This window comes from Ambystoma mexicanum, chromosome 1q (assembly GCF_040938575.1).
Source record: "Ambystoma mexicanum isolate Mex_15411 chromosome 1q, UKY_AmexF1_1, whole genome shotgun sequence".
NCBI classification, from domain to species: domain Eukaryota; kingdom Metazoa; phylum Chordata; class Amphibia; order Caudata; family Ambystomatidae; genus Ambystoma; species Ambystoma mexicanum.
Window position 1 is genome coordinate 374,373,623 of NC_090922.1, and position 25,447 is coordinate 374,399,069.

Here is a 25,447-nt window from a genome sequence, read left to right on the forward strand (position 1 = left end):
GACGCAAATGACCAGGACGGCACTTGCGAACAAGAAGGCCATATGGGCCCTGGTGGCACAGCGGGCAAGTGCGGTGGGGACCGCATCCCGCACCCCACAGCAATGCAGAATGCGATGGGACGACTTGCAGATACGCGTACGGAGCATACTATCAGCCAACCGTAACATTGCCACAGCTACCGTGGGAGGATCGGAATCACCCATCAAGTTGACCCCCTGGGAAGAAATCTGTGCCTCCACCATTGGAATGGAGAGTATAGAGGGAGTCGGAGGGATGGAGAAAGGAGTGCAGACATCCGAAGAATCAGGTAGGTGGGCCAAAGAAACAATGCTAAATCCACAATGTCCAATCATGTGAAGTACCATGTGTCCACATAGTGCAACAGAAACACATGTCCAGGAGAACGTCCACATACATTGGCCTGATAGCGCACTTCAAAAGTCACATTAAATACATAAATAATTACAAATCCTAAAAACACCCTCTACACGTGCAGCATGCACACCCTAACTGCAGGCTGCAAAACAACTGCATCCTCAATCCACACAAAAATGAAACCACCTCCAAGGCCCTGACCCAAATCACCCTCAGGTACCACCCCAATGCATGTGATACATTGCCATTCCAATTTCCACAGACCCATGAATAACGCTCGCCCTCCTTTACTCCACCACAGGGTCCGATTCAAATGACGAGCTTCAGGACACCCCTACCAGCACACCTGCAAAGAGGGCCAAGACCAACGGCCAAAGACCCTCCACCTCAGCTGCACGGATCAAGACACGGCAGCAGCACAAATCAAGTGGCAGCACACAGGAGGGGACTTCAACAGGCACCCCAGCAGCCAGCATGCCCACAACAGCAGCACCACAGGTCCCCCCAATGGATGCCACAGAAGGCACTGCTTCTGGTGGCAGCAGCACCATAGGTGACACTGCATTAATGCCAGCATGCTCCGACACAGATAACGGTGCTGTCGATGTAGGACCCATCCATGACCTGTCTCAATCCCCCTGTCTGTTTCATCCCGTACACCATGAGGATACCACGCAGGGGCACCCACAAGACGACGACTGGCCATCCCCCACAAGCCCTGTGGCAAGGCAACATGAGGTGATCAGCCCCTCTGTGACACCACCGCAAATGGGCATGGCCCAGCAGAGGCAACAGTCCCTCGAGCAGGTGATTGTGCAACAGCAGCAACTGGCCACGCTCCTCAAGGAGCATGCTGATGAATGTGGGGGTTCTAAGGCAGCCATAGAAACATCTACTGAGACACTTAGGGCACAAATGGAGAGAGAAGTACAGAGACACTAAGGGTACAAATGGAGAGAAGCACCGAGAGCCTGAGGGGGGAACTGCATGCGACGTCCAAAGACGTATGTGGTGAACTTGCCGCTGTGCGCCGTGTGCTCACTGAGCTCTCACAAACCCTTAGGGACATGCATGGACGTGAGCAGGCAGAGACATCATCCGTTGCAAGTTCCGTCCAGGGCAGCCCCCAACGTAGATCTGGGAGGAACCTGCGCTCCACAGGCAGGGGTGCCCCTGATACCCGGAGAGGGGGCTTGCAATAGCGTCTGCCCACTGACAATGAGCATCTTTGGACACTGGTGTTCGGGGGGGAGGTAGGAGGGTGGAGGGGGGGTGTTGGGCATTCTTGGGTGGCGGGTCGATGGGGTGTGTAATATATTTTCACATATGCTATAAACATTTCACAATCATCCAATGAGATGTGTGGACATTGATCTTTGTGTACGAGGCCTTTATAGGCGTACAGTCCATATTGTGCATGTTCCAGACACACACAGTGCCACACGTCCCGTGTCCATGTATCAGCCACCAGGCGTGAGTGCTAGAAGCATGAATCTATGATATTCTGACGAATTTCACGGGCCTCCTGTGCCTCGTGGACTCCTTCACTTGCTGCCACATCCCCACACTCATCATGACCATCTTCAGGTGCTTGCAGTTCTGCGTCAGGGGGCATGGGCACATTTCTACGTACGCACATGTTGTGTAGCATGACACATGCCATGACCATCTTTGCAACCTTCTCATGGCGGTACAGGAGTGCCCCGCCAGACCTGCTGAGGCAGCGGAAACAAGCCTTCAGTAGGCCGAATGCCTGTTCTATGACTACACGGGTACGTGAGTGGGCATGGTTGTAGTCCTCCTCATGCTGGTTCTGTGGGTTCCGGAGTGGTGTAAGGAGCCATCTCTTCAGTGGATACCCGGCATCACCTGTATGTGGACAATAAAGGATGTTTGTGGAATGACATTGCTACGTACGCACCCCCCCCCCTTCCTGCCAGGTCATTGCCGCATCACATACCCCACATTATCATGCATGAAATGAGACTCACCGAGTAGCCAGGATCTGTTCCCTGCGTGTCGCTCCATGTAGCGTGGTATTGTAGAGTTCCTCAAGACCATAGAATCATGGGTTGATCCAGGAAATCGGGCACAACAATGTGTAAAGATCCTGTTGGAGTCACACACCATTTGTACATTAAGAGAATGATATTGTTTCCGGTTGCAGTACTGGACCTCCATGGCATGTGGGACAACCAATTCCACATGGGTGCAGTCGATGGCACCAATGCAACCCGGTATGCCGGCAAGTGCATGGAATCCCACTTTTGTGTTTGTAATCTCCTGCTCCGAGCGTGGTAAAGAGATGTAGTCGTCAGCATGCTTCAGGAGGGCATCAAGAACTTGCAATAGTGGCTGTGAAATGCCATGCAACTGTCCGACTGTGTGCTGGTAGGTGCCTGTGGCCAGGAAGTGGAGTACAGACACCACCTTCAGTAGGGGTGGGATGGCGGTTGGGCTATCTATCATGCTGACAAGGTCAGCGTGTCTCGTGTCCACAATGGCGGTTATGGTGTCCCGGTCCAAACGGTAGAGGGTGTGGATCTGCTCATCAGTGAGGTTGAACGGATGAGCTCGGAGGCGTGGGATTGCGGGCTGCCTGCGTGGTGGTAGTGGCTGTGCTGGTGGGCCTTGCTGGCCCTGCCTTGCCCTCCTCCTCCTGCGTCTCCTCTGTGCGGCCGGTTGTTGTAGTAGTTGGTGTTCGTCTTCTTCTTGAAGTTGGAGTACTTGCAGTGCTATCAGGTCCCCCAGGCCAACATCGCTAGTCCTGCCGGTAGCATTTTGGAGTGGGTGTGGTTGTGGGAGGGGGTTGGGTGTGTAATTTATGTGTTTTCAGGCTGTATAGCCTCCACCTGTGGTGATTCATTCCAGCTGGGCCAGCTGCAATCCCCTTTGGGCGAGCACGTCCCGCACACAACGCTGCAATTTGACGCATGGCATCTTGCTATTACAATCATGTATTTGGTCCCAATGGCAGTGAAATATTGGGTTATATGTTCATTCTGCTATGCTCCCATTGTTTCACATACCAACTTTGCAGTCGCGAACAAACTTGTGAAGGGTCAGTGGAATGTAGTACTCGATTAACGGTGGACCCTCATGCAGCACTGTACCGAGGTTCACCGACGGGCGGGGCGTCCCATTTGTGAGTGAAGCCAGTTGCCATTTTCACACACTGCCGCACTACATGGATGAATTTGTGATTTCAAACGGTCACAGATGCCTTTTCGACGTGATGTTGCAAATGAGGAATTCGAAGGACAGCGCTTTCGGACATAGCGCAGGGGAAGGGGATAGATTCCAAAAAGCCATGTACATGGCAAACTCTCAATTAAATCATCTGTCCATGCATCCATACATCATTCCCTCATCCCGGTATAAAAACACCTGATTATTTACTCACATAACATATGAAATTTCCATTGAGTCTGTGCGTAATGCAGTCTGCAAAATCCACTGTGCCCCAGCCCGGAATTCTAGTGTTGTGAAGTAACATGTATTTGGGAACGTCCTGCCTTATCGTCCACTACGCTATTGCGCATCCCATACTATTCATATCAATCATTGCATTCTCGCCATGGCCCCTGTCCCAAGGACATTAAACAATAGAACGTTATATTTGCAGTCAGACCTGTGGGCGTCTCCTCGCCGCTAGCTGAAAACCAAAAGCGCTGTCCTTCGAATTCCTCATTTGCAACATCACGTCGAAAAGGCATCTGTGACCGTTTGAAATCACAAATTCATCCATGTAGTGTGGCAGTGTGTGAAAATGGCAACTGGCTTCACTCACAAATGGGACGCCCCGCCCGTCGGTGAACCTCGGTACAGTGCTGCATGAGGGTCCACCGTTAATCGAGTACTACATTCCACTGACCCTTCACAAGTTTGTTCGCGACTGCAAAGTTGGTATGTGAAACAATGGGAGCATAGCAGAATGAACATATAACCCAATATTTCACTGCCATCGGGATCAAATACATGATTGTAATAGCAAGATGCCATGTGTCAAATTGCAGCGTTGTGTGCGGGACGTGCTCGCCCAAAGGGGATTGCAGCCGGCACAGGTGGAATGAATCACCACAGGTGGAGGCTATACAGCCTGAAAACACATAAATTGCACACCCAACCCCCTCCCACAACCACACCCACTCCAAAATGCTACCGGCAGGACTAGCGATGTTGGCCCTGGGGGACCTGATAGCACTGCAAGTACTCCAACTTCAAGAAGAAGACGAACACCAACTACTACAACAACCGGCCGCACAGAGGAGACGCAGGAGGAGGAGGAGGGCAAGGCAGGGCCAGCAAGGCCCACCAGCACAGCCACTACCACCACGCAGGCAGCCCGCAATCCCACGCCTCCGAGCTCATCCGTTCAACCTCACTGATGAGCAGATCCACACCCTCTACCGTTTGGACCGGGACACCATAACCTCCATTGTGGACATGACACACGCTGACCTTGTCAGCATGATAGATAGCCCAACCGCCATCCCACCCCTACTGAAGGTGGTGTCTGTACTCCACTTCCTGGCCACAGGCACCTACCAGCACACAGTCGGACAGTTGCATGGCATTTCACAGCCACTGTTGTCACGGACACTATTGCAAGTGCTCGATGCCCTCCTGAAGCACGCTGACGACTACATCTCTTTACCACGCTCGGAGCAGGAGATTACAAACACAAAAGTGGGATTCCATGCACTTGCCGGCATACCGGGTTGCATTGGTGCCATCGACTGCACCCATGTGGAATTGGTTGTCCCACATGCCATGGAGGTCCAGTACCGCAACCGGAAACAATATCATTCTCTTAATGTACAAATGGTGTGTGACTCCGACAGGATCTTTACACATTGTTGTGCCCGATTTCCTGGATCAACCCATGATTCTATGGTCTTGAGGAACTCTACAATACCACCCTACATGGAGCGACACGCAGGGAACAGATCCTGGCTACTCGGTGAGTCTCATTTCATGCATGATAATGTGGGGTATGTGATGCGGCAATGACCTGGCAGGAAGGGGGCGGGATGCGTACGTAGCAATGTCATTCCACAAACATCCTTTATTGTCCACATACAGGTGATGCCGGGTATCCACTGAAGAGATGGCTCCTTACACCACTCCGGAACCCACAGAACCAGCATGAGGAGGACTACAACCATGCCCACTCACGTACCCGTGTAGTCATAGAACAGGCATTCGGCCTACTGAAGGCTCGTTTCCGCTGCCTCAGCAGGTCTGGCGGGGCACTCCTGTACCGCCATGAGAAGGTTGCAAAGATGGTCATGGCATGTGTCATGCTACACAACATGTGCGTACGTAGAAATGTGCCCATGCCCCCTGACGCAGAACTGCAAGCACCTGAAGATGGTCATGATGAGTGTGGGGATGTGGCAGCACCTGAAGGAGTCCGCGAGGCACAGGAGGCCCGTGAAATTCATCAGAATATCATAGATTCATGCTTCTAGCACTCACGCCTGGTGGCTGATACATGGACACGGGACTTGTGGCACTGTGTGTGTCTGGAACATGCACAATATGGACTGTACGCCTATAAAGGCCTCGTACACAAAGATCAATGTCCACACATCTCATTGGATGATTGTGAAATGTTTATAGCATATGTGAAATTATATTACACACCCCATCGACCCGCCACCCAAGAATGCCCAACATCCCCCCTCCACCCTCCTACCTCCCCCCCGAACACCAGTGTCCAAAGATGCTCATTGTCAGTGGGCAGACGCTATTGCAAGCCCCCTCTCCGGGTATCAGGGGCACCCCTGCCTGTGGAGCGCAGGTTCCTCCCAGATCTACGTCGGGGGCTGCCCTGGACGGAACTTGCAACGGATGATGTCTCTGCCTGCTCACGTCCATGCATGTCCCTAAGGGTTTGTGAGAGCTCAGTGAGCACACGGCGCACAGCGGCAAGTTCACCACATTCGTCTTTGGACGTCGCATGCAGTTCCCCCCTCAGGCTCTCGGTGCTTCTCTCCATTTGTACCCTTAGTGTCTCTGTACTTCTCTCCATTTGTGCCCTAAGTGTCTCAGTAGATGTTTCTATGGCTGCCTTAGAACCCCCACATTCATCAGCATGCTCCTTGAGGAGCGTGGCCAGTTGCTGCTGTTGCACGATCACCTGGTCGAGGGACTGTTGCCTCTGCTGGGCCATGCCCATTTGCGGTGGTGTCACAGAGGGGCTGATCACCTCATGTTGCCTTGCCACAGGGCTTGTGGGGGATGGCCAGTCGTCGTCTTGTGGGTGCCCCTGCGTGGTATCCTCATGGTGTACGGGATGAAACAGACAGGGGGATTGAGACAGGTCATGGATGGGTCCTACATCGACAGCACCGTTATCTGTGTCGGAGCATGCTGGCATTAATGCAGTGTCACCTATGGTGCTGCTGCCACCAGAAGCAGTGCTTTCTGTGGCATCCATTGGGGGGACCTGTGGTGCTGCTGTTGTGGGCATGCTGGCTGCTGGGGTGCCTGTTGAAGTCCCCTCCTGTGTGCTGCCACTTGATTTGTGCTGCTGCCGTGTCTTGATCCGTGCAGCTGAGGTGGAGGGTCTTTGGCCGTTGGTCTTGGCCCTCTTTGCAGGTGTGCTGGTAGGGGTGTCCTGAAGCTCGTCGTTTGAATCGGACCCTGTGGTGGAGTAAAGGATGGCGAGCGTTATTCATGGGTCTGTGGAAATTGGAATGGCAATGTATCCCATGCATTGGGGTGGTACCTGAGGGTGATTTGGGTCAGGGCCTTGGAGGTGGTTTCATTTTTGTGTGGATTGAGGATGCAGTTGTTTTGCATCCTGCAGTTAGGGTGTGCATGCTGCACGTGTAGAGGGTGTTTTTAGGATTTGTAATTATTTATGTATTTAATGTGACTTTTGAAGTGCACAATCAGGCCAATGTATGTGGACGTTCTTCTGGACATGTGTTTCTGTTGCACTATGTGGACACATGGTACTTCACATGATTGGACATTGTGGATTTAGCATTGTTTTCTTTGGCCCACCTACCTGATTCTTCGGATGTCTGCACTCCTTTCTCCATCCCTCCGACTCCCTCCATACTCTCCATTCCAATGGTGGAGGCACAGATTTCTTCCCAGGGGGTCAACTTGATGGGTGATTCCGATCCTCCCCCGGTAGCTGTGGCAATGTTACGGTTGGCTGATAGTATGCTCCGTACGCGTATCCGCAAGTCGTCCCATTGCTTTCTGCATTGCTGTGGGGTGCGGGGTGCGGTCCCCACCGCACTTGCCCGCTGTGCCACCAGGGCCCATATGGCCTTCTTGTTCGCAAGTGCCGTCCTGGTCATTTGCGTCGAGAAGACGATGGCAGCATTCTCCTGGAGGGTCTCTGTGAGCACGGTGAGTTCCTCATGGGAGAAGTGGACCTGCCGCTTGCGGTCGCACGCTTTTTTCGCAACTTTTCCCATTTTGATTGTTTTCACTAGGGTGGCTAACGGGTTGGGATGTGTCTCAGGGTAGGATTTTTAATGGTTGTGTTGGGATTCTGATTTTATAGGTGTACGGCGTGCTGTTTCCCGTTCCGGGCCCATGTTTTTACTTCTGTTTCCTTATATTTACGGTCACTGTATTTTGCGATTACCGCTCATTACGGTGACCGCTATGATGGGTGGCGGAATTGCACCTAGGGCGCCGTACGACGGCGGTGAGGGGCGTTTTGGGGACATTTCCGCCATCGCGGACTTTGCACTTCCGCCATGGCGTAATGCTCGTGCCCGATGGGTCAGGATTAGCCGCACTTTACTCCATCGTACAATGGCGAAAACGCTATTTACGCTATGGCGGTCAGGTCAGTTACTTTCCGCCAGGGTCGTAATGAGGGCCATTGCCTGATTCACCACCAAGGATCTCTATCTGCACCCGATGCCCTCGAACAATTTGCTTACTGGTAATTAAACTCTCTTATATCTTGCCCTATATGGCTTCTTTACCTACCTACATTCTTTCTAAACACTTTTGAACGACAACTTCTCTTACACTGGACTTGAAACGTCTCTCTGAACCTCTTCTCCTCCCCTCACCCTGAATTTAACTGGGAATGAATGTGCCCTTGTGGTACTAGAATAATTACAATTTCTCTGACAATGTAGTCTGTTCTGGCTCACAGATGAGACTGAAATGTACAGCATGAGTTTAATGAATTACCTCAAGGTATAAAAAACTTGTACAAACGTTCTCCCCTTTGTTTCTTTCCTTTTGTATGAAGAATTCAATTTTGGCCATATGAAGGAGAGGAAAGTATCCTCGAAACGCGTCGCCACATGAATTGGATTCCACCATTTGTTTCAAATTTATTGTGACCTACTATTGCACTGCTTTGCTTCTTGAATTTGTAAATGTTTCTCCTTTTGAAATATTGTGTATTTGACACTTTAGATATAAACTTTTGCTATAAAAACACACAACTGAACTCTTTGGTTTATATGTTTTTTGAATTAATATGAGAAAACAGTAGTGGACTTAGTCCAAACATCCTAAAGTGTGCAGGGGACGGGAGGGTTCCCTTGTTGAATCCTCATCCCAATTGTCTCAAACCTTTGTAATAAACCATGTCATTCTGGGAGGATAGCTCAGCGGCAAAGTGATCGCCTTGGAAGCAAAACAACACGAAGCAACACAGGTTCGATCCCTCGTTCCGTGCTTAAAAACCTTTGGATGTTTAAGCACGTTATAAATACGCAACTAAGACAAACAACTATGCAACGAAAACAAACAGTTTCTGTGACAGCGCCTCGATGCCCGCAGGCTGTGTGAGCGCTTTAAAAATGCAAAATAAATAAAAATGCCCAATAATGAGTATGGCATATGGCTAGGGTAGCTCTTGACATCAGGGGGAAACAAACATGTTAAAGCATCTGGGAAGGTTTTAATATTTTGCTCTCCACCTTGTGGGTGAAAGTACAAATGTACGGATTTCTGAGGTTGTAAACAGACTCATGCATGCAGTATATACCCCAGGCGTTATTGCAATAACACTGAATGAGCGAAGTACCCCTTGAACCGTTTTGCAATTACTTCTTGACTCATAATGAGAGTCTGAGAGTTTGTTTTGTACTAGGACACATATTTCTGAATTCCAATTACTAGCTCACCTACGTTTGTAAATCACTTACAAGCAGGGTCATTGAAATAGTTCTTTTTTTTTAAAGTTCGATATGATTAATACGCAGAATAGTACGACCAACGGTAACATGTGTTGTGAAGTTCAACTGCGGTCTTCTTGCTTTGATACACCAAATCTGTTTGGTCCCATTAGAGAGTGTTCAGTGTAAGTGGGGGAATTTATGAAGCAATATTGCCCGGGTTCGTATGAGCCTGCGGGCCACCCAGCTTGTAGGTCTGAGCAAAGCAATGCGGCATAAGGAGGGCTACAGGCTCATAGAAATTCACCTCACTCTACAGCCACAGCAATATTTCTATTAGCACCTGACTGCAGGGCTGGGTGCGCACCTACTAGCAAGAACAGCATACAAAAAAACATATAGAGCTAACAAGCAATAGGCACTCAGCAGCCAGCACATGCAAGTCCAGCAGGTGGTGGCCAGTGATGAGCAGGAAGGAGGGGTAGGATGCCCTGCGGTGCTGCACTATGGCGAGGAGGAGGCGAGTCAAAGTGGGCAATGCGCAGAAGGCATGGAGACAAAGGGAATGCATAGTTAAAAGCAGGAAGCAGGAGCAGTGGAGGATGGGGACAGTGATTTTATGGAGGTGGGACTTGGCATCTTGAGAGACAACAGGATCCCTGGCTACACCAGTACCGGTTCACTGGAAACCCTGGACCCCGATTCACTAACAGGATTGCCACTTTTAATGTGTAAGTTAGGCTATATTTAAAAAATAAAATATTGAGTATTTATGCCGAATCAAGCTTTCCAAAATAGTATATGGGGTCCAGACAGAATGTTTCTGGAGGTTTGGACTAACATTGCATAAATGGGAAATACAGTGTTCAAGTTCTGGGTCAGTCTTGTTAGGCAGAGGCAAACGGATGGGGTTGCTAGGGCAGTTTAGGGAAAAGTGTTTAGTTGAGAGATAGAAGATGGATCGGATTTAGTTGAGGGAGCGGTACAAAATACAATTTGATTCAGCTGGAGAGGAAGAAAACTGAAATATGATAGGCAATATGTTTGTGACTACTGGTGTCTTTATTTCAAGGACATCCTTGAATGACATAAACATCTGTGATATTTCCTTTTTAGAATGTGGAGAAGTATATCCCATATATTTAAGGAGCGGGCAGGAGATTGCATTCAGCTGGTGCAAGTGAGTCATCTTTTTGTGCCAGGAGAAAATGGAAGAAGCAGAGACAAAGAACATAATTACGAGATTGGTAATTCGGCAGTAAATATGACGAGTGATCATCAAAATCGATTTCCGTTACCGACAAGTGGTCCCATGTATTTGCCTTGGGTTTATGAGTGGTGAAATGGTGGTGTAAAACCCTTATTTCAGATTCTATACGTTTCCATGGGGATTATTGCTGGAGGTAAATATTCCATTTCAAGGTACAACTCTCGGAATTAGAGGAGTGGGAAAAAGGGTGGTCATTCCATGTCTACCAAAATAAGTGGCAGTAACATCATTATTGCCACTTATTAACCAACGGTCAGAATGTGTCCCAAAGTCCTAGAATTCTTTGCATGGGAAATTCCAAGCAGAAAACCCCAAGGGACATGAATAATGGAACTTGCGCTGTTGTGATATTGGCCTATGCATGCAGCCCCTAAAATCATGGGACAGATTGCCAAGGGCAACTTTACTGCTGGTTCACTTCTGAAAACAGTATTTGCAAAGAGCTGGCCCAATCCTACGTCACTTATAGACCAGCAGGTTCCACAACAAGCATCAGACAATGCCTTGAAATAAACCTACCTTCATCAATAACCCATCAAAACCGTCATGAAAGAGAAGTGTCCTCAAAGTTGAATCAGAATGTGTCCAAAAATTCAAGAAAACCTTATTATGAAGTGATGATTAAGGCCCTCATCGGCAGCTTGGGTAAGTTGCTGCACTTTTATGGCTCTTCCATTAGTGGATACTACTGCATTTTCTTTTTATATTTCCATTGGAAGAGTTTGAAAATTATGGGGGAACAATACTGTCTGTTGAGCTTCTCATTGCAGCCCATTGTAGCCCTTTCGACTAACGTTTTCTCATGTGTTTTCTATTGGAATTGGAACTTTTGGATACTGAACAGGCCTACAGTACTCCTTGTGTTCTTTCCAGTTGTGATGGACCATGACATTAACATGTATTTCCTTTCTCTGGCACCATCACCTCTGCTCTGTCTGAACATCATCTTGGATGAGGCGTTGCCAAAGGAGGATAGTGATCAGTGGATAAAAGGTCAGCGGCAAAACCAACTTGACCACAATCGCAGCAATGGGTGAAGGTGCTGGAGTGGATCTTGATGATGGTGATGATGGTCAAAATGGACTTGCAGGGTCCCACAAAAAGGCACAGCACCTGCAGTTCTGTCTGCAAACTTAGTAGCATATTTCCACTAACGCTGTCTCATGTGTTGCTATTGGAATTGGAACTGTTGGATACTGAACAGGCCTACAGTACTTGTTGTGTTCTTTCCAGTTGTGATGGACCATGACATTAACATGTATTTCCTTTCTCTGGCACCATCACCTCTGCTGTGTCTGAACATCATCTTGGATGAGGCGTTGCCAAAGGAGGATAGTGATCAGTGCATAAAAGGTCAGCAACAAAACCAACTTGACCACCATCGCAGCAATGGGTGGAGGTGCTGGAGTGGATCTTGATGATGGTGATGATGGTCAAAATGGACTTGCAGGGTCCCACAAAAAGGCACAGCGCCTGCAGTTCTGATTGCAAACTTAGTAGCATGTTATGCACCCCTTAATGAACAATGTGTACTAGATAAAGAGGGCAGTGCAAGGGGAGCCTGAGAGAGTAGCTTTGACACACTTTGAATATGTCACCCTTGCTCGAATACCCATTGTAAGCCACTACCCCAGCAATGAGCATGTCATCATTAGCATTTGCAAGTCGAGATTTTAAGCATAATGTTAGAACACCTGATCTTATTTGAACAGCATCCAGAATTGTATAAACATGTCAGAAAACATGGCATGTATGGCTTTTAATCTGAAGACCACCATACTGACCTCTGTGCACACATGATTCATGGGTGATTATACCCAGCACATCTAGGCAAATACAAAGAAATGCATGTTGATGCTCCACACATATCCAAAGCCAGATTTGTGTCTCCACTCACCTGCATCTCCTCACCTCCTCTCTGTCCTCAGGCAAATGTCTATCACATCCTCCTTATGCTGATGTGTAATGACTCACACAGACACACCAACCAACCTCAATCAAGATGGAACCCCCTCCAGATTGATGTGAATTTGATTGATGTGGATCCAGATTGATGTGGATCATGTTTTCTTTATGTATATACACCTGTATTTAATTATGAATCAGCACCTGCAATAACTTTATGAATACATTTCTGCAAATAAAGAAGACAAACCTATAAACGGTGTTTCTCTATTCATATCAATATTATGGGGTGGTAAAATAAAGAATAGTCACTACTAAACACATAACTGTGTATTCCAACTGAATTGTTGCATACTGGATTTACACCAACATTAAGATTATGGCTCTGAATATGTGATCTGCAAGTCATGAGATGTTTTGGACTACACATTTTACCAGCCCTCCTCATTACATTTCCTAGGTAAAGCTGATGTGAGTTCTAATCGAAACATTGGCAGTCAGGTGCAGAGAATAAGGGCATAGTTTATATGAATGTGTGCATTGTTAGGATAGAACTTGCAGGCAGGTCGAGGGGTGCTAGGAGTTTGCAAACTCAGACCGATTGGAAGGCTTAACTCCTTCCCTTCCCAAAAGGAGCGAAGGCCCAGACAGACAGCAAATTCAACAGTGGTTTATTACAGCCAAAACCAACAGGGATCAGTACAAAGGTAGAAGACAATATGTGGACATCTAGGTGAGCTCTGGCTCGCAGGCCAGTTTTAATACAATATTAGATCACGAGAGCATCACAACCTGGGCCCCTATCCAGCAAACCTATCGGGCACCCGTATTGGGCGTTGACTGATCATCCACCTATGGCAGGCCCTATAGCTGTTATATTATTGGTTCTCCCATGTCAGTTGGCTGGCCTGGTTCATCCCAAAAATGCTACTTCTACAATGTTGCAGTGTGGGGGTGTGATCATTGGTCTGTGCCCGCTGCTACCCACCCCTGGGGTCCTGAACTGTGATTGATTAGAGCTGTCACCCCCAGGCCTGGGACCCAAGTCAGTTCTCAGCTCGAAGTGTACCTTTTCAAGGTAATAAGAACAACAATGATATGACATGATATGGCATTTATAACGCGCCTATACACAAGTGTTTCATTAGATGTGTCTGCATTATAACGTGTGTAAACCAACACAGACTATGAGAGTGCTCATTCTCATCATGCAACACTCAGCTTCTCTGTAGAAATTTTGTTGCAAGTCATTACCTGGCTGTGTGAGACTGCACTGCTTCCCAGCTGCTAGTTTCTGTTCATCTTCGGCTCGGCCGGTAATGTGTCCATAGACCGTGTTCGTGAGCTCTGCAGCTGTGAATTATTCTGAATTTATGGGGAATTTTTCATATTTTCTGTGCTGGTGTTAGTACAGTTCAGGGAATGGAATGTCACTCACATCATGGCAACCTTGGCAACAGGCCCTGCCCCACACAGTTTGCTCTGAATTCAGCTCAGTTCTGCTTCCGCTGAGATGGTTGTGGCCTACTTGTAATTTGCCTGAGCCATGGCATGGCCCCTGGCCTGGTTGTGCTGTTCTATAGTATCCATAGGCTAATAGTGCATGGCTCTGTCAGGTCCCTCAGTGCTCCTGCAGTTCCACAGAGTTAATTGCACATAAGCATCTGCAAGCATTTACACAGGATCTCTTGCCTTTTGCGGATTGTACATTGCTGTGGTCAAGCTAATGACAAAATAATAAAGACTGAGAGAGTATGTATATATAACTGTCCTCTATCTTATAGAACGGTACGCACATGTTCTTCGTGTATTTGGGTGCGTGATTATGTCCCGATGTGCGGATGGCATGTGTGCTTCATGTGTAGTGCTGCTATGTCGTGGTGTCTCTAATGACTTTGAGGATGTTTTCTTGGTGCTTTAGGCGAGTCTGTCAATTGAAGTGTGCTTAACAGCATCAGGTGACCCTTCATCCACTCTAGGCCGTGTCTGTTTTGGTCCTGGGCTATAGGGTTGGCGGAGTGGATACATTTCAAGGTATTTGTCAATCAGGTGAGCTTTGGGGGTCTGTCCGGAATGGTACGAATGGTCATGATTCCTTGGGTTCTTCTTCTGGTTGGTGTGCCTGGTGGGATGGGAGGCAGGGGTGGATTTCGACCTCCCCTCTTCAGTATCTCAGGGTCTGATCGGAAATTAAAAAAGGTAGAATCAAATAATAACATTTAACGCTACTCAACACATTACATCACAAATACATGTCAAGAAGGAAAAAAGGCAACACGTTTTTCAGCATGGACCCTTTAAAAAGGTTCAGAGAGATTCAGGCAGAATATCTATCGAGTTCTGATTCTACACAACTGAAATTCTCAAGGGTGTGTTCTACTGGTGGGAGCTCATGAGCCCTGTGCAAATAGCAACTAGTTGACAGATGAAATGTGAGGAAATGAAGGCCATGATTGAAGTCACCCTTAAAGCGTGGTCAAATAGATCTTTATTTACTGTCAGGTTAACAGGTATTTTGGTTTGATGAATACCTATACAAACTAACAGTAACTCTAAACGTAAAGAGGGGTTTCTAAATGAAACAGTGTCTAGAGAGGCTATAACTGCTTAGTCTTTTTTTATGTTCCCAAGGGGGCAAACCAAAAATAGTCTTACAACTATTATAGCAGTCCTTGTCCCTTCTGGGTCTCCCTCTCAGTCTTATAAAGAATGCTCCAAAAGGGTGCCAAACATAAATAATGAAGCTACTTCCATTATTATTCATTCAGTTTTCAGGCTCTACAACATGGGCTTCATTTTCCCTTAGGTTACAACCCGTCTTTCAAAGACCATGCTTTTATTCAGGATTCGCAAAAGGTCATTCTCAGACATGACTTTGATTAAAGGTTCATAACAGGTCACTCTCAGAACTGGGCTTTATTCTGGATTAATAACAGGTCCCTCTCAGACCTTGGCTTGGATTAGTGTTCTCAAGTGGACACTCTCAGATCTTGGCATGGTTCAGTATTCACAAAAGGTCTACTCAGAACCTGTATTTCTGTTGGCATCCAGAGGGATTTCCAAAGTCTCAGGTTCCCAACCATAAAGTCTATTGGTTGTCTGATGTCTTACCCCAACCAAGGTGGCTCTGAGAAGACATGCAGAAACCATGTCCCAACCTCAGGTTCTCAACTGAGCCACTCTTACATTTCCAGGATGCCTCACAACAGCACTTTGGTGTAATGTGCTATAAAATGAAATACAATACAAATACAAAATACAATGACCTGCAGATGTATACATAAATCTCACCCAGAGCTGTCCTTGGCCTCAGCTTTTCCAGTGAACATGGGGAGGTCTCGCCATGACTATTGGTGTTTGAAGAGGACCTTTACCCCTGTCCTACACATCCACAATGGCTTCTGCAGGAGGTTTCACCATAACCGCTGGCTCTTTCAAGTTTTGAGCAGGTCTCATCGTGACCTCTTCAATAGAACCTCTTGTGCTTCGAGAGATCTTTCTACTTCCTCTAAAAGGCCCTCTGGGAGGTTTTATCCTGACGTTAGGCTTACAAGCTCGACGTGATTAGCTGGCAGAGGATGTGCTGGAACTTTGTCAGCATCAGGAATGCCTTCAATCACTCAATCTGCTCCCCTTTCATCAAGTAAATCATTGGAAGCACATCTGCTCCACTCCAGTTATCTTTCCCTAATGGTCTTCCCTCCTTTTTTTATAGTGCTGGGCCAGGGAGGGATGTTTTGTACTGACTAGAGTATTGGTCAGTTTAGTTTGGGCCCTGTGATTTAAGCACTGATGAAGTCCCGAATTGTATTGGTCAGATCTTTATCAGGCATTATGTGAACTAAAAACTACCTCTGACAATCATGACTAGATGCCGTTAAAGTAATATCATCTTTAAGTGTTGCTGAACCATGGTCTGAGCAGCTCCCAACCATCAAGGGATGCTGTCTGTGAGTTTGATGCAGACTCTGCTAAGCCCCTTTCCCTGCGTGTTTGTAAATGGAGCTAATTTTACTATTTTAATATTTTCTCCCTTGAATGCAAAGATTCTTTCTCTTATTTTGGGCCTGCCTGTATAAGCTACAAGGTATGTTTTAGACATCTACACATATGTTCACAAGGATCTTGTTTCCTACGATCCTCGGGTTGTGAACTCCATGATGAATGGTCATGGAAAGCCTATTTCCAATAGAAGAGAGATTTGAGGTCATTTTGCAAATACGCATTATCCTTGTTTATTTTAGATTGTAGCATTCCATTACTGTGTGACAAGTCCCTTTTTCTGTCCTCAAATTACCACTAGGGGATTCTACATCTCTTTCCAAGTCTGACCCTTAGATTAGGACTTGAATTAAATACCTTGAGAATTCATCTTCATCATCAACAACTTTATTTCAGCATTTGAGCCATAAGTATTTCATGATAGATATGAGACACCACACATAATTGAAACATAAAACATATAGTCTATAGTCAGATTAAATTAATTTAAATGAGATTCTGTTGCCCTGAAGACAAAAATCTCATCCCAATAGGTTCTCTATTCAATACATGGCTTTTGCAGCATGATTTTCCGGGAAGTCTTTTGCTTCCCATTGGATCATTTACTGTGACAGTTTGGCCCAGAGGGGATCACCCAGAGTCCTTTTCCACACAGGGACAGTGTTTGTGCCTGGGTCCATGAAGACAATTTGGATGGAAACAGATACATTTCCCCCCTGTTGGCAGACCGTGGTGTAATTTACAATTTGCTCCCTAGATACAAAAAGACAAACACTTACCACCCTGATCCAGTGTGTGCAGCTATTTACAAATGCCTTCCTAGATTCATTCATAGTTGTTGGGGGCCAATTTCGGATCCTTTTGGAGATATGGGCCACTTTTGCTCTGCTCGATTTGGCAATGGGGTGGTAAGGGCAGGAGAAGTAGAGCCAGAGCTGATTGCTGCTCTAGCAGCTAAGACATTTGTCCTGGTTGCTCTGTTTGCCTTTGCATGGGGGGTCTGTAATGGTGGTGAAATAGTAAGATGGTGTAAGCTCTTGTTAGGGTCCAGGACCTTTGGGTCTGATGAGGGCCAATTCCCTTTGCCAGTTGGGGTGCTAACAATATCAGGATTTACACTATTTCTATTAATATTACACAAAGTCCTGTGTAATCACTTGGACTCTGCGGCCCACTTTTCAGGGTAGGCTATAGTCTGGATACAGTCATTCCTTAGTGACAAGACCATGATGGTGTTCTCCCCCTCAGCGGCAGCAGACCCGATACCTATCACTTGCGTAGTGCCCCAGGGATCTTGTGTCTCACCAACACTCTACAATATCTTCACCAAGCCACTCTTTGACGATCTTGACAATCTGGGTATCACCTATACCAACTACGCAGACGATACCCAGATTCTCCTACCAATTACCGGGGATTATGTGGAAGATCTGGCTTTGGTGAACAGAGTCTATAGCATTGTTCAGGCATGGATGGCCAACCATGGCCTATGCTTGAACGATGACAAAACAGAGCTCATTATCCTGGGTACCACAGCTCGCATCTCTAAACTCAACCCTAATTACTCAGCATTCATCATCGATGGGAACACCATAAAGGTCGCCAGAGAAGTAAAAACACTAGGTTTCTATCTCGATTCAACCTTATCCTTTACCGAACAGGTAAACTTTCTGGCCTCATCCACAGCCTATACATGTAAATTAATTCGAGCCGGGAAACAATTCCTATCAGATGACAGTTGCCTAATCTTATCCAGAGCTCTTATCCTTTCAAAATTAGATTATTGTAATTCCCTCTACATAGGGGCATCTAAACAAACCATCAACAGAAACCAAGTGCTCCAAAATAATGCACTTAGAGCGGCCCTAAGTATTCCCAGAAGAGCACATATTTCTGAAATAAGACGGAAACATAAATGGCTCTCTACCCATGAAAAAATCAACCTCAAATGTGCCTCCCTCATCCACAAATGCTTAAACAACAAAGCCACTAGCTACCTAACAGAACGATTTACTAGAAAATATTCTACTAGACCAACAAGAATAACCAGCCCCAACTGCCTTCTAGTGCCCAGATTTAAACTCCAGTTTCCCAGTTAGGGCAGCTCAATTGTGGAACTCCCTACCTCACGCACTTAGATCTGACCTAACGTTCAACAAATTCAGAAAGAACACAATAAAATGGCTCACTGAGAATTCTATGTAACCCTCATTCTCCCCACGCACCCACCGCATGTATTATACCTGATATAGATTTGCTATCATGCTACATCAGCCTTCTGACTTGTTGTCAGCATACCGCTTGTACTTGTACTCTATTGCCTAACTTTCATCCTGTGGAGCCAAGAAATGTGTTCTACCATGTTCTGTAAACTTGTAACTTCTGTAAACCTGTAATTTCTGTAACCAAGCTGTAAGCCCTCTTGTCACATGCGCCCTGCTACCTCAGGGTCCAGCGCGCACAATAAATAAATAAACAAACAAACAAACAAACAAATATTGACCCCACCCACCCTGAAAAATTCGAGAAATGTTAGGACTGAGTGTAGTCAGCATTGATCTCGCCATCATTGATGAATTTGAGGTCCTTGATCCATCCTCTAGATCATATAGTATGCCTCCCTCTCTTCTCAATGATTTCAAACAGCGAGGGGACTTGTTTCTTTACTTTCAAGAGTTTGATTAAAACAATACTTCATTGGCACTTGTTGGACAAGGTAAATCCCAGAAAAACCAATTCAACTACCATTGGGGAGTCGCATTGGGGAGAGGCTAGACCAACCCATCCATTGTTGACTCTCTTCCCCATACATCACTGTGGAAAGTTCCTCCAACTCACCACATGAAAGAATTGCAAACCCAAGCGGCAGACAAGCGTAGGCAGGATCTTCTAACCACCAGCCATTCGCTACTCAATCTGTAAACCAAGAGGGTGGATCACTGGAGAAAAGCCTTGGGCCATCGTTGAGAGAGAGTATAAGAAGAGCACAGAATAACCAGGTAGTGTGCTATTTTGTGGTGAGCTTAGACCACGATAAAGAGCTTTTTGGAGAGAGAATGCTTTGGAAGGGGCTAGAGCAGAGCAGTGATGAAAACTGTGTGAGGAGAGTTGGAGGAGAGTAGAGAAGGTAGCTGGGAAGCAGGAAGAAAAAGGTGTAGAGCATGAGAGCAATGTGCAGCTGAGCGATACTTCAAAATATGGGCTGCAAGATAAACCAGAGATTGAGTAAGAGATAACCACAAGGTTGGGCCATGATACACCGGAGGTCAGGGAGGGATAACCCCCATTTTGAAAAGCAAGATACTGTAGCGATATTGGCAAAGAACTAACAGAACTGCAATGGAGTTTGAACGCCAGGTTTCTAGGCCACTATTACTCTGGTACCTGATTCCAATTTTGGCAGAGTATATATCACTTTGAGTAGTGGAAATAAGGCACAAGAAGATGTTCATTAATGGACTATATACATCACAACCATATTCCTCAGAAAGAAGTGGAACTATAGGGCAAGGAAAAATCACACAAATTGAAGGCAATGGATAAGCAGACAGACATAGCTCTGGTAACATAAGCCATTTGATATTTTTATTTTTGTCAGAGCTTGTAGAACTAGTTCAGGCCCTATTTGATTTCAGTACAATATTTGTGAGATGGGCTACTGAATCAGAAACTATACTTTCTCATTCAACAAATCATTCAAGTGACAAACAGACAGAGAGTCATTCCTAGGAGCGAGTGGTGATGGGAGAATTGAGCAAGGGGGAAATAGCAATATATGCATGTTACAGGGATGCCAAGAATGTCAGATAGCAAGTGAAAGTTCAAAAGGTTGATTGGGCCCTAGTCTAAGTTAAAGGACAGAATAGCTAGAGGAGGCATTGACATGACCTTTAGAGAGTAATACAGAAGCAACAACTGAAACTCTTAAAGAAAGAACATGTGCAGCTAACTGGGAGCTATATTGCAGCATGTGGTGGGAACTACAGCACTAGCGCCAGCACCTCAGTTAAATAAACTGTTCTGTTAGAAACTGCTGTGAGTAGGGAGGTGACTAGAAAAAGTAAACACAACTTGCTAGTGCTAAATTGTACAGACCAAAGTAGGGGCTACATGTAATTCCTGCATGTACCCATGTAGGGAGAACATTTATTTCAATTGAGTACCCATAGGAAACCTAAACTCAATATCTTGCCCAGATAGCTTTGTGTAGGCCAAAAAAATATCCCCTTGAAACCAGCCAAGACAAAGGTGTTAGAATGGATAAAGCCCTTAGCCATGACAAAGCAGCAAGCATTGCTAACGAAGTGTGCAGATGCTCTCCAATCACTGGGAACTTTTCCTTGTTTGGCAGAATAGGAATGGAATTTGGACCTGAAGTCTTTTGGACGTGTGCATTATACTCACAGTGGCCTTTGAACTGCTGACACTTCAGACTAGGTACCATGGAAGAGGCTTTGTGTTGAACCTCTACTTTGCACTGTTTTGTATGGAGGTATTTACTCCTGAGTTTCACCACATCCTGTAGTCTAATCTACTTACAGTGTATAGAAATTGAATAGGCTCTCACCAGTACTGCAAGCTCGGACCCAAGTTAAAATATCCAATGGATTATGTTTGCAGAGATGTTTGTGTTTCCTAGTCTACTTGTGTGTTGAAAACTTCTTGGGATTACAGAAAACAAATGGTAAAATAGGCTTTCCTTACATTGTTGCATGCTTTGTTGTATTTCTTTCTTGACTGCTTGAGTACCCATTATCCACTTGTGTGCATGTTATCTTCCTTGCTAATCAATTAATACATATGGAGTTTAAAGTGGGATGGGACAGTCCATGTAATATAACCCATCATCCACTACCTCCCATTGAGGGAGATAAAATTGACAAGAATGTTGAGATGATTTAACGGCTGGGTTAGAAGGTGTTCCCAAACAGTTCAAAATGCTGAGTGGATTGCCCAAGACACCTTATCTTAGGGTGAGCACAACCACCCCTCAAGAAGAAGCTCACCCCAAGTGACGCACCCTCTGTCTTCCCTGTATATTACCACATTCCCCAGAATATCGAGACCGATATCAGTCCCCATCATTATTGCCTTTTGAGTCAAGCAAAAAGATGAGACCTCTAGCTCTACCAAATTCCGTTATGAGACCCTGCCCAAATTCTGTAAACCTGATGGCCTTTTTGTGCAAAGTCTTTAGGATTCAGCACTTTCCTCCTGGTTCTAGAAAATTACTTCAGTCATACAGAGAGCCTACAAAATGATAGCCCTTCTTTATGTTGTGTCCTTCTTGCCGACCGTCATTTTGAGACTTCTTAAATCATCCTTTTGTTTAAGAAACCATGAACTAGCTGTGAGTGGACATTTTGTTTCTCTGTACTAGTGCAATAATTTCTTGTGCTTTTTTAACAGTACATACTTTTGGACCTCTGTTTTAGAAGACACATCATCAGCTGCAGACCATCAATGATTTAGTCATACATTTATCCAGGTAGGATGTTAAGCAGTCTAACTAGATGATCTGTTGTGCAATATCATCTGATGTTCTCTTTAAAATTTTACATTTTGTGTTCTACCTTATTCCAGTGGTGTCATTCAATTCAGTGGTGTCCTAAACATGTTTCCATAAGTCTCAAGTCAAATATACAATGAGCTTTCTTGCCTCTAAGATTCTGGATTATCCCCTTTGAATCTGATTAACACATTTTCTCATGTCTCAGCTTTAGAAACCCCTTTTAACCTCTGTGGACAGGTATTGAACAAAAAAACTGTATCTAAACGGTCGCATGAACAAAAAGTTCTACAAATGCTACCACCAAAGATTCAAATAACAAAAGTTGGTGGTAGCATTGAAGGTAAGTAAAAAAAGACTGCATAGGCTGCAGTGTTGTCCCCGCAACACCCCGCTCACTATACTGTGTGGTATAGTGAGCGGGTAGTTGGGGGGACACCCCCGCAGCACACCCGTGGAAAAAAAAAACAGGGGCTGCGGGGGTGTCCCTAGCAACACTCTGCTCACTATACTGTGTGGTATAGTGAGCGGGGTGTTGCCGGGGTAACCCCTGCAGCACACCCATAAAAAAACAGGGGCTGCAGGGGTGTCCCCCGCAACATCCTGCTCACTATACCTTACAGTATAGTGAGAAGGTGTTGCGGGGGACAACCCTGCAGCACCAGTAAAAGAAACAAAAAAAGAAACTGACCCTGCAGTGCCGGTTCCCGATCACGGAAGTGAAAGGGAACTGGTGCCGCAGGGACTTAGCGTGAAGAAAAAGGTAAGTTGGGTTTGTTTATGTTGGGGGTGTGGGTGGAGGTGTGTTGAAGGTGTGGGTGGGGGGGTGTCATGGATGTGTTGTGGGTGTGAGTGGGGGTGTGGGTATTGTCAGGTGTATTGACCCATGTTTGAGTCATTAAGCTGCAACATTTGGTGCTGTGGGCTTAGAAAATCCAAGATGGCCAAAAAGCCCACATGTGCGCCAGAATCCAGGAGAACTGCGCAGTTTGTGCGCACACCAAAATGGTCGCCTAACCTTCCACCCACCAGTGCGAGTGTGATAGGCCAGGGGTGCCATGAGTGGAATGTGTGCCAAAGGAAAAACAGCAGTGCCTGTTAGCTTAAAAAGCCCTTTGAAATCACCTTGGTTTCTCTGAATGCAAGCTTTCAAACATTGCAGGATATTCAAAAATCTCACTGAACACCAGCAGACATTTGGCAGAATGAAGTTGTGTGTACATACAAAATCTGGAAAGAAAAAGAGCCCAAAACCATGTTCATAACAAAACTGGCTGAGCCGTGGAGGTCAGCAGCTTAAGTTAAACTGAACTGAAAACCACTAAAATCGAAATGTTTAAATTAAATGAGGGACCTACTTTTGAGTCTCACATAGTTTGTAAGTGTTGAAATGTCATAGTTTTGAACTTAGAATCAGCATTCTAGCTGCATGTGTAAAAATTGTCAGTTTGATTTGAATGTAGAAAACTGGGAACAAAAAGTGACATTTAGCTGAAACCTGGCTTAATGAAACTGGATTCTGCCTGACAACTACCCCCGACAGGAGTTGAAACTGGATCAACAGCTGTGTTCCCAGGCCTGGCTGCATTCTGCTGCCCCACAAAAAGTAGGGTCACATGGCCCTGTTGATTGAAAGGGGAGTGGCAGCTGGGGACTGCAGGAAATTGAACAATGGGCCTTCTTTGGCTCAGGCAAATGTTATATTGGGGGGGGGCGTAAAGTGGCTTCCTCTTGGGGGAAACTGGGAGGGGCAGTGCCTCTGCTAGCAGCTGAGCTTGGGGGAAGTGGATAAACCAGTTATTCCACCCTGTGATGTGGGAAGCCACACCCCTTTTTGACCAGAGCATAATTTTAAAAAGATAGATAACGCATAGTGCGGACTGGTCAAAATTATATAATTAATATCATTGTTCTTGTGATTTTTCTGTGCACGTTTTAAGAGGCGTTAGGACCCTGTGGTGTATTCTGGGGGGTTGCTAGCGGAAAATAGGGTCTCACTCCAAATGTATGCATGTTAAAAATCTGACACTTTATCATCTGAAACCCATCTCTCTGGTGCACATTTGTGTAAAATCTGGAAAGGTTTAGAGGTCGTTATCTGGATGAAAAGGGGAGAATTCTGTCATCAGTGGACACGACATCGTACAAAGACAGGGATCGGATGGTTTGGTGCTACAGAAAATATGTAAACTGGACCTATAATATGAGAAAAATGGTACATAGATAAATATGTATTTGGATCAGAAATAGATTTGTGTGCAATTTGACAAGAGGAGGTTCCTCTGACCATAAAACCTACAGCATCACTCTGACACTCCATTTCTTTCCCCCAATCAAAGGAGAGAGGAGGAACTGGCCAATGACAAGTAGAGAGGGGCAGGCTCAGTTATGCCAAGCACAGACCCATTTTCAAAACACATAAAAAGAGATTGCTGGGACAGGTAGAGGAGATTCAATTCCATTTTCTGCGGGACGCTCTGCCGGGAGACTGCAGACTTCACATCCATCAATCTTCAGAGACCAGAAATTTACTTCAGAACTTAAAGCAAGGGCCTAAACCCACAAACCGAGAACTCTTCTCAGCAGGCCTCAGCATCCTTAAAATCATTTGCAAACTATTCCACAGCCGGGCGAGCTGTTTGAATTCTTTGCCAAGAACAATTGCCAGAGACCAGACTAGAGATCCAGAGAGACCCAGACCGCTGTGAGCAGAACCGGTGCCTGATTGACCCGCCGTATCTAGAGAGGCTAGACCAGCAGAGCAGAGCTGACCCAGACGCTGTGAGCAGAACCGCCCAGTCCAGTCCAGTTGACCAGATCCGTGACAAGGCCCATTCATTTGAAAATATATTGTGAGTACCGCCAGAACTGTGCAGAACCCACTCTCTTAGTTAAAATAATCTAATCCAAACTATTTTAACCCAATTAGAACAGCCTCCTAGAAATCGTGTCATCTGTCATTTTTAAAGCTGCACAACTGTCACCTGTCAATTCTGCAGCTGCAAACTGTCACCTGTCATTTTGGGTTTTACTTTAAATCCGAAAATCTACCTTTCTTAAATCGACCGTATCTCCGGAACCATTTGTGCTAGGAAAGCTTAGACTATAGGCTTCCCAACGAACCTAGAACCGACTTCCTACTCCCTATACTTTTTCCGTAATCGCGAGACACGCACTCGCGAAATTTACCGCGATTTGCGATTTGGCCCGATTTCTTCATCTGCAGAAATCAGCAGCTTTTTGCTTCTCTTTGCTAAAATTCGTTTGCA